Here is a 9173-nt window from a genome sequence, read left to right as displayed (position 1 = left end):
CTCAGAGTTCAGCCTCCTTCAAAAATTACATCTAGGGTTATAATGTTTCTGTAGCTATAACTGGTGCGTGTGTGTGTGTGTGTGTGTGTGTGTGTGTGTGTGTGTGTGTGTCTGTGTGTGTGTGAAGTCCACACTTTAGGGTTTCCATGGTGCCTATGTCTGCCCCAACATGTCCCCTGCCAACTTTTTCAGGCACAGGGCTGAGACAACAGCCTAGAAGTGTGTTCCAGCAGCAGGGTAGCGGGGTCTCCACAGCTCAGGGCTATCTGCCTCACTGTTTGCTCTGTGATCTCAGGTGAGGCAGTTACCTCATTGGGCCTTAGTGTCCTTGGCGTGAAGGGGAACTAAGAAGCGTGACTTTGCAGTTCTGTGGCACTTGCAGGGCTGAGTACCATGTGGCTTGTCCATTGTGGGAGCTCTATCTGTGACAGCGATCGCTGGGAAGAGGCAAAGACGGCAATAAGAGGCACCAGGCACATTGCGGCTCGAGAGTCCCCTGAGAACAGGCTGTGTGGTCTCTGTAGGCATTCATAGACGGAGTGACTCACCAGGGTAGCCTCTCAGCACACTGTGTGAGCTCCTGGGGACCTCAGGGCCACCTGAACTGGTGGGGTGCTACAGATACAGCTGTTTGCATCCAGGATACTAGGCTGCCAAGTTAGCACTTCCTGGACTCTGGCTGTGGAGGACGTAGGCACATGTCCCTGTGTTCTGTGGGATGCAATAGATGTTGCCCGACTTGATGAGAAGCAACTTGTTTCTGGGCTATTGGTTTCCATGGCAGCAGAGGGAAGAGGAACCAAGCAACCAGGAATTATGCTTAAGGAAAAAAAAATAAGGCAAGATTTGATGATGGGGGAACCTAATGACTGCTGTAGCTACATGTATACAGATTTCAGAGACGCACTTATGTAACAAATATTTACAGGCACATCATGCTTTCTTATGCTTCACAGATATTACATTTTTATAAGTCAAATGCATATGGTGACCCTGTAGGAGCTCACACTTTAGCAATGTTTTCAGTACTATATTGATTATGATGACCCAAGATCTATTGTAACTGCTTTGGGGTGTCTCCAGTGTTGCCATATTGATCTGGTTTAATCTGTACGTGCTGTGGTCTTTGTCTGCCCCACTGACTGGCTTTTCTCTATCTTTATCTCTCTATTGCCACCCCCACCCCAAGATACAACAATATTGAAACCAGGGCAATTAATTACTCTACAGCAATCTTGGAAGTGTTCCACAGAGAAATGAGGAGGAAGGCATGGAGAATGCTTAGACAGACCCAAGGCTGGGCCTCGTACACCAGTCAGCCAGCCAGGTCGCTAGCAAAAGTGAAAGTTCTTGAAGGAGACTAAGAGTGAATGCGTGCATGACAACATTCCTTCAGCCAAGAGCAAGGTCCTGGTTCCTTCTGCGCTGCTGGGGAGGCTGACAGAAGTACGGAAGCTGCTGAGGCCGAGGCCGAGGCCAGCAGAAGCTGGCTCCCTGGACCCAAGGAAAGCAGCTGTCTCCACAGCATGAACGTGCGAAGGGAGTCAGCATGAGTCCACGGAGAAGCCGGAGCCAAGTCCAGAAGACAGCTATGCTAAGCCATAGTGTAAACAGCTTTTTCCTGGAAGAAGATGCCGTTGGGGCTTTCAGAGTTGGAGAAGAGAAGTCAGTGCTTGCGTTCAAAGCTTCAAAGGACAGGCTGACTCTCCTGGTGGGGCTGGTGCAGCTAGTGACTTTAAGTGGAAGCCAATGCTCATTTGCCATTCCAAAAATGCTGGGGCCCTAAAGAGCCGCACTCAGCCCCTCGCCTGAGCCCTGTAACCGAACAACAGAGCGTAGATGTCAGCACATCTGTTGACAGCATGGCTCGGGCTGTTTTAAGCCCGCTGTTGAGAACTATTGCTCAGAGGAAGGGTTCTCTTAACAATGTTACCACTCACTGGCAGAGTCCCTGGTCACCCACGAGCTCTGATGGAGACGTATGAGATTAACATTGCTTTCATGCCTCTAACACGGCATCCATTTGCAGACTATGGACTGGGTAATAATTTTGAACTTCCAAGTCCTATTATTTAAAAACACATTCCATGAGTCTGGAGCTGGACCTGAGCAAAGGAAGTGGAAAATGTTCAGGAAATGGTTCACCGTTCTAGATGCCATCAAGAATGCTCATGGTGGCGGGGGGGGGGGGGGGGGGGGGGTGTCCACACAAGCATGAGGACCTGAGTTTGAACCCCATGTCCACATAAAAGCTGGGCACGGTGACACACATTTATAATCCCAGCACGGTGGGGGTGGAGACAGGCAGACCCTGGGGGCTCACTGTCCAGACAGCCTGAGTCTGAACTCCTGCCGACAGGGTAAGGCGCCTGATATCCGCCTGTGGCCTCCACACATATGTCCACAAGCGAGCACACACATGTACACGCAATACACACGCCATACAGGTAAAAGAAAATAGGAGAGAAAGAAGAATATTTTTTGACTCATGGAAAGAGGTCAAAACATCAATATGAACAGGTGTTTGGAAGCAGTTGATACCAGCCCTCATGGGTGACTTCAAGGGTCCCAAACATCAAACGAGGAAAGAGCTGTTCATGCAGCAGGGATAGCAAGAGAGCTCGGATTGGAGCTGGAGAGGTGGCTAAGCGGCAGAGCGCTTGCCCAGCATCAAGGCCCTGCCTGGGTTTAACACCTTAAAGTTTATATATATATATATTGAAAATGAACGGGTGGCTGAGAAGAGCTGAGATCAGAAGTGAAGCCTGAAGCTGCGGCTGACCTGCAGACATCTTCTGATAAAACGCTGATGGAGAAGGAGTTGCTTCACGTGGACAAGCAAAGGAAGTGTTTCCTGGTGATGGGCCATCCTCCTGGTGATGGGATGGGATTATTGTGGAAACAGCAACAACTTTACATTACACTAGTTCCGTCATCTTAGTTGGAGAAGCAGCCTGAAGGGTTCAGAGATGGACTTCAGGTTTGAAAGAAGCCCTGCTGTACACAAATTGCTACCAAATGGCATTTCCTGCTGCAGAGACATCCCCTGTGAAAGGTGGAGTGTGGACAAGGCACATTCACTACAGACCTTTCCTCAGCCACCCAGGCTTCAGCACCCGCCACCCTAACTAGCCAGCAGCATTTCCATGGAGGCAAGACCTTCCAGCATCGAAAAGATTACACCTCAGTGCAGGCTCAGGATGTTGTTAGCATTTTTTAGCAACAAAATATTATTAGTATTTTTTTATTTGTGTCAATGTGTGTGTGTGTTCCATATGTGTGTGGATGCCCCCATAGGCCAGAGGACAGTGTCAGAGTCCTTGGAGCTGGAGTTATAAGCAATTATAAGCTTCCTGACATACATGCTGAGCACTGTTCTCTGGAAGAACAGCAAGTGCTCCTAACTGCTGAGCCATCTCACTAGTTCTGCAAAAAAGTACTTAGAAAGCATACTGTCTTTCAGAGGCATCATACTGCAGATGTAATAAATTAAGGTATAGTGAGAATACAATTTTTATATGCACTGGGAGATAAAAAAAAATGTGAACTATCCACTTTACTGCTGTATTTGCATCGTTGCCACAGTCTGGACCCGAACCTGCAACATGTCAGAGGTATGCCTGTCTGAACACCTACTGGTGACCAGACACCAGGGCGTATCAGCGATTGTAACAGTCAAGATTACCGATCTTAAGAGGCTGGTCAGCTGGCAGGCAGGGGTAGGCAGAGAGGCAGACGATGAACGATATACAGACATATAATACCATACACAGACCACACCGTTGGAGGCACCGAGGATGAGCATGGCTCCCAGTTGATTGGCATGGACCTGAGTGTTGGGAAGCCCACAGAATCAGTGGGTGGAGTCCAAGCAAAGCCAAACGGCTGGCTGGCCCGGTTTCTGGCGACACTGTGATGGCACAGGTACCACTGTGACTGTGTGTCCCATGGCACCACTGCTGTGGCTCGCGGACATTTAAACTGCCCCACACTCCTACTTCAGTGATGGGAACGTAGTGTCAACTGTCTGTTTTCAGCTTGCACTGTGGGAGGGAGTGGGGCTTTTGTCCTCTCAGCAAGGGTGTCCTCTCAAGAGTGGACTCTTAAACACCGTTCCCGGATACAACCGGATATAACGACGAATGCTCAAGGAGACAAAAGCCCTTGTATTAATTTGCTAAACCTACTGTGACAAATTAGGGCACTTAAAAACAGACATTTATCATCTCATGTTTTGGAGCCTAGAAGCTTGAAATCAGGGTAACACTGGGGTCTCCTGTTGAGGGTGGAGGGGCAGCCTGCTCCCTGCTTCTCTGCTGGTCTCAGACACTTCTTTGCTTGTTGATGGTGCTGTGTGCATCTTCACATGACTTTGGTGTATGTGTCTGTGTCCAAACCTCTTCCTCCTAATAGTAAGGGCATCAGGCACACCGGGTACCCTAATGGCTCCCCTTATACCAGAGTTAAAGACGCTCCATAAGATCATGTACTGAGGCAGTGTGAGGCAGAGAGGACTTCTGTGTATCTTTCCCGGGGAATGCAGCTCAGTTCACAGCAGTTCCCTTTAGTAGAAGCTGGTTGGCCTTTTTTTTGTGACTTTGCTTCATTTCTCTTCCTTACAAGAACAGGGTGGCTTTCATACTGATGGTTTTTGAAAGATATTTATGCAATTGTCAATTTTTAAATTATGAAAATTAAATAAGTCTGCCTTGCTGTTTCAATCATTTATTAAACAACAACAACCCATCAGTTAGCAGGGCTTGGATTTGTTCTCAGCCATTTTTGTTGATAGGTTGTAGCACTAATGTTCCGAGCGTCCCTGGCCCCAGGGTAAATGTTTTTTCCATTACTAACTTGTGGTGCCGAACACCAGCGAGGAAAGCGAAGTCGCTCTCACTGCTTTTGGACGGAGACAACGCGTGCAGCGCGTGGTCTGTGGGAAGGGCCAAGTACCAACTTACAGCGAAGACCTGTCGCCTTGGCCCACCCAGGAACGGCTCATCCGTCACTCGGGTCTTCTGTCCAAACATGCCTGACACCCCAGTGGTTATGAGAAAGGACACATGCACGCGTGTGTTACATCTGAGTCGGGCCACCTTTGCTCCGTCCTTTTGGGTAGCTTTTCCTGCCTGGCCAGGGTGTGCCAGGGATTACCTCTGATGTCACATGCCCACATTATTGGGAAGGGAAAGGGGGTGTTGGTGCCAGGCACAGGTCCCTGGTCTCCCCGATTCTTTCACATTTTCATCATCTCCCTTCATCTTATTCAGAAGCCCTGATGTAACTAGCTGCTCTTTATAGATGGGACAGTGGGGTCACCAGGGGCACACAAGCAGTAGCACGCCTTTCTCTGAATAGTGCTAGAAAAAAAAGAATCATGAAACTAACAAACCCCCAAGTAAACTTGCATGTAACAAAAGGTGGGGAGATAGAAACGTGGAAGAACCCCTCCCCTCCCTCTGCCCCCAGAAAACCCAGCATGGCTCTCATGTTCTCAGAAGAGGGGCTTCTAGCCCCTGGTGGAGGAGACTCTGGAAAGAGTACACAGGAAGTGCCAGGAAGCTATTTTTTGTTTGGTGCTGTCTTTACTTCCCTCGACTCAGTGGAAAACGAGTCTAGATTCCACAAAACTCCCTGGCGAACAGCGAACAAACACAACCCGCGGCCGCGCCAAGGCGTCATTCCTCAGCCGCGGTTTGGATGCAGTTCTGCTCCGTGGAGACCTTGGAAGGCCGGGGGCTGAGCCCAGCAGGAAGCAGGTGGTTCACTTTAGACAAGGCTGTAGAGTGGCCAGCCAGGCCATTGTGCCCACGCCCAGAGACAGTGCTGTCCTTTACAGGTCCTGTGTGCTGTCATGCTCTGGGCACAGTCCATACCGGAGGGGGAAGACAGCGAGGAATGCTAAGCTCCCTGGAGGTGGTGGGGGGTCAGCGGTGGGAGGGAGGGAGCGATGGTGACAACGGTGATGTCATCTGGTCTGAAGGCAGAGTTTTCAAGTTCCCAACTTGGAGCAGGATTGCATGGCTTGCAGGGGGTGGAGTGGGGGTGGGGGTGGGGGTGGGATTGGGGTGATGACTGTACTACCTGAAGGGGTCTCTTCTCACTCTCAGTTCATCTCTCTGGTTTGCGCTGACGCACCCACCCAGCTGGGCACTCTGCGGTGGAAAGGAATTGAGGAAGGTCTTTTGCTGTTGCACCCTGGTTCCGCTTGCTTTTGTGACTGTAATCTTTCCACTTTGAAGAGGGTTCCCCTTCTGCCCCGTTTCCTCAGCACCCCTTTCTGTACCCGCTTTTTCGCTTAGCCATACCTAAGCCGTCATTAGATGAATACATGAGTGACTCTGAGCCTTTAAAAACTAACAAAGTAGTGTTCATTAAGATAAAGCCAGGCAGTCAGGCTTTCTTGTCGCTCACACAGGCTCGTCTTTCCTTTCTTGCCTGAAATACTGCCTCCTCTGGTGTCGATTCCCACTGACCAGTTTGCACTATAGTCTGAGACAATGCCCACTTTTATGGAGCCAGAAGCCACACTTAACATCAGGCCTTTTGGGGGTCCCGTTGTCCCCTGACTGGCTGGGGGCTGAGTGGGTATTGTAAGCACCTCTGAAGTGAGGGGCTGAGCTCATTAGATCGCCAGTAGCTCCCTGAAACACACCGCCGTCCCCTGTCCCTAACCCTAACGCCTGCAGTCTCTGCTTCTCTTGCTGTGTTTTTCCTCCTCTGAGCTCTTGGGTTTCATTCCCCCGACTCTAACTTTATCCAAGGTCCTCCTCTGACCCTTCCTCCTTCATGCTGTGACAGCATGGACTCCTCGCCTGTGTTCTCCAGGAACCATGTGCTCCCCAGGGCCATCTTGGAAGTCACTACCCAGCTGGCAGACCAGCCACCGCTGCTCGTTTCCGGGAAGAAAAGGTGGGCTGCAAATGCACACGTGGAATCAAACCCTCATCTCTTGGGTGCCTATTGCTCAATCTCACACAGAGAATACCGAAGGATGATGGGAAGTCTCACTCAGTTTTGTTAGGGAGTTTCTGAAGATGCTGACAATGTCCTTGTGGTTTGAGTCGGAAATGGCCCCCGAGGCCCACGTTTTGAACATCTATTTTGAAGGCTGTGGGGTCTTTCAGGAGCTGTGAGGCTTGGCTGTCAGATAGGGGCAGGTCACGAGGGACAGACCTTTGAAAGTTCCCCTTGCTCCTGGTTCTGACCGCCCTCGGCTTCGTGTCTGTAGTCATGTGAACAGTACGGTCACATTTCCACCACCGTGGGGGGAAGCTGCCCCCACCGCCATGCCTTCCCCATGTGCTGGACCAAAGCTTGTGAAACTGTGAACTAAGCCAACTTTTCCTTAGATTGTTTCTGCCATGGACTTGACGATACCAACCAGAAAAGTGACTAATGCGGTCCTTTTCAGTTATTTGTTATTACTTTTTATGTGTGTGAATGTTCGTATCTGTGGATGCTGTGTAGGCCAGAGGTGAACATTAAGTATCCTTTTCAATTTGGGGGAGATGGGATTTCACACTGATTCTGGAGTTCATTGGCTGGTAGATTGAACTCCTCCAGTTTGTGTGACAAGTATTTGACTGTCTGGGCCAGCTCTCAGCCAGGAAAGTCCTAATACAATATTCACAGTCATGTTGCACTCTTAGATAGGAAGCAAATACCACCATTTTCTTCTCAAGTCTAGTATATACCGGATCCAGCCACTGGAGGCCTTTGGAGCTGCCCTCCCCACGTGACAGGCATATACGGAGCTTGCTTTGAGCTGTTACCGGTCTCTCTTTGTTTTGGTGGGGCTTTCTCCTATGTCCTGGTTCTTCAAAGACTATGTTAATCTGTATATTCATTTTCTAGGTCACTGCAACAAATTATCACATGCTTGGTGGCTTGATGGTCAGCAGGGCAGTGCTCCTTATGAAGTCCCTAAAAGAGAGTCATTCTTGATTTCTTCTAGGTTCTGGTGGCTCCAGGTACTTTTTGTTGTGATTTCAAGACTCTCATTTCTGCCTTCATTTTTAAGCGACTAAATCTGAGTTTTCCTCTCTTCTATCTTTTTAAAGGATACCCACTTTAGGGGCCACCCAAGTAATCCTCCCTCTAAAAGACCCTAATTATCAGGGCCAGGGAGATTGCTCTGTGGTTAAAGCTCCTGCTGTACAAATGTGGGAACCAGAGCTCAGATCCCCAGATCCCATGTAAATGCTGGGTTGTCATGGTGGCTTACCTCTAATTCTAGTGCTTGGAAGGCAGAAATGGGGACTCCCCACAGCAAGGTGCAAAGCCAGACTAGCCCAGTCCACGAGTCCTGAGTTCAACTGAGAGACTTTGTAGATGAACAGTCTTATTAAATAAGAAACACAGAGCCAATTGCAGAGTTAAAAGCTCAAGAGGTCAGAGCAGTAGCTGAGACTTAAAACCGCCTTTCTTACCCTTCGTTGCTGCTGTCGTCCTTCCCCTCAGAAAGAGACCTACTTCCTGTGTGTCTTGACTTTCTGTTCTGCCTTCTCATTGGTTGTAAACCCAACCACATGACCTCCTTGTCACTGCCCGTCTGTACAGACCTCCAGGTCTGGTATTGAGATTAAAGGCGTATGTCTCCATGCTGGCTATATCCTTGAACACACAGAGATCCGCCTAGCTCTGCCTCCCAAGTCCTGGGATTAAGGGCATGCGCCACCACCGCCCAGCTTCTGCTATGGCTTACTATTAGCTCTGACCCCCAGGCAACTTTATTTATTAACATACAAATAAAATCACATTTCAGTACAAATAAAATATCACCATAAGACTTCGCCTCAATGAATAAGGTAGAGGGTGATCAAGGAAGACTCCTGGTACCATGGGCTTCTATATGCATGCACCAAACACTACATTACATGAGAGAGAGAGAGAGAGAGAGAGAGAGAGAGAGAGAGAGAGAGAGAGAGAGAGAGAGAGAGAGAGATAGATTAGTAACTTTTGCAAAGAACCTTTCCCCAAATAAGAGCTTTATTTTTGGGTTGCAGAGAGAACATCCATTTTGTGCCACTAGCCTACTACCATCCCTGTTCCTCTGAAGACCACTTTACCTAGGTGACCTTTATCTCGTTATAGCTCCCAGGTTGTCTGTCAAGCGCCCTAAAAAAGACATTTCTGACATGCCATTGTGCAGTGTAGGGATTGAAGCAATA

The sequence above is a fragment of the Peromyscus maniculatus genome, chromosome 20, assembly GCF_049852395.1.
Source record: "Peromyscus maniculatus bairdii isolate BWxNUB_F1_BW_parent chromosome 20, HU_Pman_BW_mat_3.1, whole genome shotgun sequence".
Classification (NCBI taxonomy): Eukaryota; Metazoa; Chordata; class Mammalia; order Rodentia; family Cricetidae; genus Peromyscus; species Peromyscus maniculatus.
This window is presented reverse-complemented; position numbering follows the sequence as displayed.